This window comes from Tupaia chinensis, unplaced genomic scaffold (assembly GCF_000334495.1).
Source record: "Tupaia chinensis unplaced genomic scaffold, TupChi_1.0 Scaffold000288_2, whole genome shotgun sequence".
NCBI lineage: Eukaryota > Metazoa > Chordata > Mammalia > Scandentia > Tupaiidae > Tupaia > Tupaia belangeri.
Window position 1 is genome coordinate 503,121 of NW_006159773.1, and position 7,666 is coordinate 510,786.

General features: G+C 39.4%; 1 pseudogene; it reads right to left on the reverse strand.

Moving 5' to 3' along the window:
* The window catches only part of LOC102491033 (ferritin heavy chain-like), a 14,716-nt pseudogene extending 11,741 nt beyond the window's left edge, over positions 1-2,975 (reverse strand).
* Positions 2,976-7,666: the final 4,691 nt, after the last annotated feature.

A 7,666-nucleotide genomic window follows, 5' to 3' on the forward strand; every position in this document is an offset into this window, starting at 1 on the left:
ACCCTATTAAGGAAGTTAGCAGTTTTCAGATTGATTTAAGTTTCTCTTTTGAAGTTTTGCTCTCTTGTCTTTTACTGTCCTTGGAGTGGACGGAAGACATTAATTTTAAACTGCTATGGATAATAATCATACCTTAACTCGAATCAGGTCCTACAGAAAGTGTGCATATTCCTTAAAGAAGGAAAAAAGTTTTCTGCTTCACTCTAGTCTAAAACCGTTTTCAACACGTCTACATCTATATTATAATATATTTTTTATTTTGAAAAACAAGGGCATGTGTTTAAAAGAAAAAAACAAAAAACTGTAACATCAGCATTGGCAGCTAGAAAATATAGGGAGTTAGACAGAACAACCAAAAACCAAAACCAAAAAGCAATGAAGAGCGGCTCTCAGCTTAAGTAGTATGCAAATTGCTTTCTTTCAAATGGTAGCATGATCAACACAAATGATATTTCTGGGTCTTGGCACATCAAACTACCCACAGATGAAAGATGACTTAATTGCTTTGACCACAGTCCGAGTCAGAATAGCTCAGTTGGCAAATATAAAAATAGCTTGGTGCTATTTGCATTTGCATTTCAGCAAGGAGTGATTTCATTTTAATGCCCAAAGTCTAGGTAACAAAGCAACCCACAGGTAGTGAAACTCACCTTGCAAGCAATTCCTGGTCAGAGCGTCTAAGGGTTGCAGGGGACACATTGATCTTGTCAGCTACCTCCGTGTGCATAGGAAATAATGCTGTCAGCGCAGCTCCTTCAAATTCAGATCACAATATATCGAGAGTTTATGTCTTCCGAGGTTAAGCAGTTAAGCATTCACAGAGATTTGTTGCCCATGCCATCACCTTTAAATAACCCCCTAAAAATCTTTTACTAATTAATTATTATTCTGGATGTCTAATGTTACTGTTAATAGCTTACATTGCTTCTCGGAATTTCACCCAACAAAGTGCTTCCAATAAATAATCCCAGCAGAGTGAGGCTTACTATATTTTAGACTTTACTCCGTAGCAGTCCAAATAATGTAAAAATATATAGAAGAAGAAATATATGACACAAAGAGTAGAACATTTCTCCAGGTCTTGAATTAAATGTGAATCTAAAGCAAGTAATGGTAAAAACGTGGACTATCGACTCCCATTTTTTTTCTAAGCAGCTATCTTTGAGATGATGTTACTCTCTTATTTTCTAAACTTTGTAATATAAACAGCTAACTTAATTCAGAAAAAAAAAAAAAAAACCTGCCATAACAGATTACCATAACCAGGCTCACAGACATTTAAATCAAAAGTCACCTGAGTTGCAAAAGGTTTAAGTTTTTTCAATAAATTATTTTTTATAATGACTATAAAAGTTATATAGTACACAGAGGCTAGCTGGAGATACATGCTTTACTGTACCTGAATTGCAGGGAATACTTTCTGAGATATAAAGCTGACAATCAGACATCTGAGTGGGACTGGAGAAGAGCAGTCCCTGAAAGATTAAAGTGTGAATGTTCGTAACCTCCAAGGCAAACACCATTGTTCTTTCATTTTTGAAGCAGGAGATCTAATGGACAAATTACAGTACGAACACATGTGAGGAGATCAAAAGGGTGGAATCACACCCCAGACTCATTTCGTCACAGCTCAAAGTGAGAATTCTTTGCTCCATAACAATCTTCTATTTAAAAAAGTAGTTCAGACTAATATAGCATAAAAATGACTTAATTTACAAGGTAAACTGTTACATTAATTGAATTTCAATAACATCATTAATTTTGCAGTATGATCATCTTGTATTTTTGGCATAAATTTTCTTCAAAAGTTTAATGACTCGTTCAGAAGGGCAGATATCTGTGGTTATGCAAAAAAACCATATTAATATTACTCATAAATATTATAACTCTAAAATGCAGTCCTGAGCCAAATAACATGGAGGATTGAAAATGGTTTTATGTCATGATATTTGGGAAATTATGGGAAGTAAGTTTAAAATTAGGAAAACTACTATCAACCTTTTTAAATGGAGAGACAATATGACACTTTGTGCTTCAATCTCTTACTCTCGAGCTTTTTAAATTGTTAAACAAAAACCTATACACAAAGTAGACAGTGAATATCTGACATCCATGATGTCTCCACATTCTGTGAACATAATAATTAAAAAAAGCTCATCCTGAACCCTCCAATACCAGGGAATCGAGGTTAACTATTTGGTACACCCTCAGAATGTGTTTTTATTTTTTGGCATGTAGTCATTTATCCAAAGAAATGGGGAAGAAAACAATTGATTTTTTTAAAGAATTGCTTTTTTTTTATTATTATTTTAAATTTGACCAGACAGAGGGAGAGTGAGAAAGCAAGCTTCCAGGTCCATGATCTTTCTTTCTTTCTTTCTTTTCTTTTCTTTTTCTTTTTCTATCTTTCTTCCTTTCTTTTTGAGGGAGAGGTTTTTTGCTATAGGGCACGTGCACTCGCCAGAAAGACAGAAAGCGAGAAATCACCCTTCAAGGGGGATGGCCACACCGCAATCCTTTCTTCTCTATTCTCCTCTCGGGATCTTAGGCGCATATGCGCACGTGCCCGGCGTGAGTTTAAGCCACTGGGTCCAGGAATCGAACTGCAGTCAACTCCATAGAAGTCCAGTGACATAGCCATTCACCAACGGCTGGTCCCTCAATTATTTATTTTAATTTGACCAGAGAGGGACCAGAGAGATACGGAAAGTGAGAAAGCAAGACAGCAGGTCCAGGACTCGAACTAGGGTCAGCCATGTGGGAGTCTAGAGCCCTTAACCACCACACCACCTGCTGGCCACAGCAACTGATTTTTAATGGGTTTGTTGGTTTGCTGTACAACTGGTTCTGGATGAGAGAGTCTTTCCCCTGACCTTTATTATTTTTGATCTTCCCATTATCTTCAAAATGTCTCCTTTATGACCTGCAGTGTCAAATTCCCACTGCTGGAGGTCTGAATCTTCCTTGGTGAGCATCCCCTGACTGTGGCTGCATGTGACATCCACAACAGCAGGGCCAATCTATCCAGCCACCTCTTGGTTCCCTCACAGAGATGAGATTCAGATTTTTGGCTCCTGTGTCATCCACTCAGTTGGTAATTGCTCCTACTAGATGACCCTGGGAAATCTAGAATTTTCCATCAGAGGACCCACCAGATCCTTGCTTCAGCATCTTGAATGACAGAAATTGACACATACTTTTTACAAATGTTTACTTATCTTCCATGAGAGAGAGAGAGAGAGAGACTGAGTCACCCCCAACAGAGTTCTCATGCTGCCTCTCCCTCCAGTCTGAGACAATGTGAATCGGGGTTATGCACACAGGCTCGCATGGGAAGATCTTGGAACAAGAACCCGGGGTCTACCATCACAGAATGTGGTGTTTCTGCTGTACCACCATCTGGTCCACTTTTAAAAATACCTTATATGACCATGTCTATTCTATATCTTGCTTTTTCACCTTAATTATGTATCAGAAATATCTTTCTAGCGCTAGCATATATATAGATCTACCACATTTACCTTTTATAACAGCATCCTATTTTATAGAATGGAGGCACCACATTTAATTATTTGCTTACTAAAGAATATTTAGGTTGTTTCATATTTTCTGCTATTTTCTTTTAAAAAAACTTATATATATATTCATGTAATTATTTCTGTAGGAAGGACTCTTAGATGTCAGACTCCAAATCTCCTTCATCATTTTTTTTTTAGTAGATCTGCCCTCTGCGAGGACACATGCACTCACCAGGGAGAGAGAGACAGAGACATTGAGAAGGAAAGTGAGAAATCTCTCGCCAGAGAAGATGGCCACATCATAATCCTTTCTCCTCTATTCTCCTCCTGGGGTCTTGAGCACACATGCATATGCTCCCAGCGTGAGTTTCAAGCCATCAGGTCTGGGATGCGAACTGCAATCGGCCATGTGAAAGTCCAGTGATGGACCTACTACACCATCCACTGGCTTCATGACAAATTTTTTTTCACCAATTTTACTACAATAATTTTTCTTACAGCTCTGCATATTGTCATTTTTTTTTTTTTGAGGTTTGTGTAACATGGCACGTGAGCTCACCAGAAAGACAAGAGACACAAAGAGACAGAAATCGCCGCCCCCACCCCAGGGAGGATGGCCATGTCGCAATCCCTTCTCCTCCATTCTCCTCTCAGGATCTTGGGCACGCATGCACAGGCGCCCAGCATGAGTTTAAGCCACCGGGTCCCGGACTTGAACGGCGGTCATCTACATGGGAGTCCAACAATATAGCCATTATGTCTACTGCTGGTCCCACATATTGTCATTTTTTAAAAAAATCTGGCTTATTTATAAAACTGTTTTGACTTGCATTCTTTTTTTTTTAGTTTTTTTCCATAGAGCATGTGCACTTGCTGGAGAGAGACAGAGAGTGAGAAAGTGAGAAATCAGCCTCAGCCTCTCCCCTGGGGGGATGGTCATGCTACAATCCCTTCTTCATTCTCCTCACAGGATTTGGGCATGCACATGAGCCCTGTGTGATTTTCAAGCCACTGCTTCATCCCGGGCTACAACTATGGTAGGCCTGATGGGAGTCTCACACCTTAGTCACCATACTACCTGCTAGCCTCTTGCATTTTCTTTTTATTAGTGATTCTGAACATCTTTTTTTTTTTAGAGCTTTTTTGCTATAGGATGTATGTGCTCTCCAGAGAGACAGAGAGAGATAGAGAGACAGGAAGCAAGAAATCATCTCCTGGGGGGATGGCCACACCACAACCTCTTTTCCTCCGTTCTCCTCTCGGGATCTTGGACATGTCTGTGCACATGTTTAGCATGAGTTTTTAAGCTGCCAGGTCCATGACTCGAACCACAGTCAGCTATGTGGAAGTCCAGAGATATAACCATTATGCCATCTGCTGGTCCCTCTGAACATCTTTTTAATATCATTTTTAACATTCGAATTTCTATTAACTGCCAGATTAAGTTATTTTCCTATTTTTCTATTAGATAGCTTCTTGTTGTTTTCTAGAAGCTCTTTGTATGTTTCATATGTTTATTTTCTCCCAGTCTGCCATTTGTCTTTTCACTTCATTTATGGTCTTTTTCTTCACAAAACAGAAATTTTAATTTTTTTTATCGACCTTGTCCTCTGTGACTCCTTAGACTTTTGTCTTGCTTAGGAAAGTCTTGTCACTCTAAATCTATAAAAATTGTGCCTTTCTAAAATAGAAATGTTGTGGTTTCATTACTTTAAGTGTATTTCTCAATTCACATAGGATTGATTCAACTTTTATTCTAATAAAATACAAAACAAATTTTAAATAGATATTATCTTCAAATATTAATGCAACAAACCTGGGGCAATAAATAGCTGAGGTGTAAGAAGAAAAAATAATTCAGACAAAACTGATTACCTTTCTCAATAAAAATAACTAAATTAGTGGGTGAGGAAAGGCAGGATGTGTAATAAATGTAGACCTTTGATATCCATTGTCTCCGTAAATCTTTCATAAAAAAAATTAATTCAAATTGGCTTCTTCAAGATGAACACCGTTCCTGAAATGGAAACTGCCTGATGGACCATAAACAACAGAGAAAAAAAAAATAGTGTGCATGTATCCAGCCACAGAGAGGAAGAAACCACTAAGATGGTTGGTAGATCTGGATTCACAACACTTTTATATTAATGACCTAAAAGGAAGAAAGAAAAATGATGTAATCATTTATTTAACAAATGCACTAAACTGGAGGCATGACAGTACAGGATTGCCGGGAAGGTTAGAGACACGGTGGGAAACTCACATAAGAGCTGGCCTGGAGCCAGCTGCTCAGCCCTTTCTCGTTCTACACGCTAGTGAGTTCAGTGGATCACACCTTGGCGACCACTGCGTGGCAGACTAGAGACAAACAGTCCATTCGAGAGAGTACAGAGAGAACAAGAGCCCCACAGGAAGGGCAATAGTGATGTTCATAGCAGAAGGGAGGGGCCGCAGTGAGTGTGGACACCCAGAGAACCAGGATATAAAGACAAAATGACTACAGCTCCTACCCTCCTGGCCCTGAATCATGACCCAAGTACTGAAGATGCTGTAAAATCTGCCAGTGGTGACAGCAAAAGTAAATAAAATAAAAACCAACAATGACAAAGGAAGGTAACTGAACTGGCTGAGGCAAAATAGTCAAAGAAGCATAATGAAGTATTAACATTAAATTCACACATCGTTTCAGTGTTTACAAAATGCTTCCACAGCGTCTTCTTTGATTAATATTGTGAGGTAGTCAAGAAAGACATGACTAATGATCCATTTTCCTTCTATTTTTAGAATTATTTCATTTATGGGGCCGGCAGTTAGCGGAATGGCTATGTCCCTGAACTCCCATGTAGTCGACCGTGGTTCAAGTTCTGGATAGCTTAAACTCACACCGGGCGCGTGTGCGTGCGTGCCCAAGATCCAGAGAGGAGACTGGAGGAGAAGGGATTACAGCGTGGCCATCCCCCCTGGGGAGTGACTTCTCGCTTTCTGTTTCTCTGTCTCTCTCTGTCTTTCTGGCGAGCGCACGTGCCCTGTAGCAAAAACCTCTCCAAAAACAAAACAAAACAAAACAAAACAAAAGGAATTACTTCACTTATTATTATTATTTGGTTAATTTGATAAGAGGGAAACAGAGAGAGAGAAAGTAAGAAAGCAAGCCACCAGGTCTGGGACTTGAACTGCAGTTGACCACGTGGAAGTCCAGTACCTTAACCACCACACCTCCTGCTGGCCCCCATTTTCCTTCTACAGCTAAGTGGAAGCAAGAAAATTGTCCGAGATGACATAGGTACTCCTCTGAGGATCCACTACACCTACTCATACCTTTTAAAGCAATTAACAGCAAAGTGTAATCAAGTTTCAACATATGTAAAAAATCATGATTTGAAGTTTTAAAAAGTAAAAGCAGACTGGACCTTTATGAGAAAAATGCTTTTCACATACACTGCTCTGAGTACACTGAATATATTATTTGGCCTCAAATCTACATACCTACTTTTCTCTGCCTTCCTTCTTTCCATCCCCTCCTTACTTTTTTGCTTTTCCTCTATGGATTTTGTTTGTTCTTAAAATGTGGAATAACCACTCAGGGAATTAAGAACATTTATGTATATGGATTTACTGAAAATTCTTTCTGGGAACATCTCAACTTCTCTCCTATGAAGACAGTGAGAAATGTGTCTTCATAGATACCTAAAGCCCAGGAGGCTCTTAAATCCTTCTGAGATTAGTTTTACTGTCTCCAAGTCACCCACACAGCCATGTCCATTCTTCACAGGGTCACTGCACTACCGAGACAGACTGCCTGGGGTGTGTGCCCACACCACTGCCAGCAAACAATGCCCCCTCCAGGTGGTCTGGACGAAACATTTCATCAGAGGACTGTTATTTGTATGTTAAGACACGCTTTTGGGGGCCAATAGGCAGTGTGGTGGTTAAGGCGCTGGACTCTCACATGGCTGATTACAGTTCGAATCCCAGACCTGTTCTTTCTTTCTCACCTCTCTCTCTCTCATGAACACAGGTATCCTGTAGCAGATTAGATAAATAAATAGGTATTTTAAAAGACACACTTTTCACGATGCCTTGCTGCTGTTAATTTTCTTTTTACAATGTGTGTTTACCACTGTGTAAATAAATACAGCACACACATG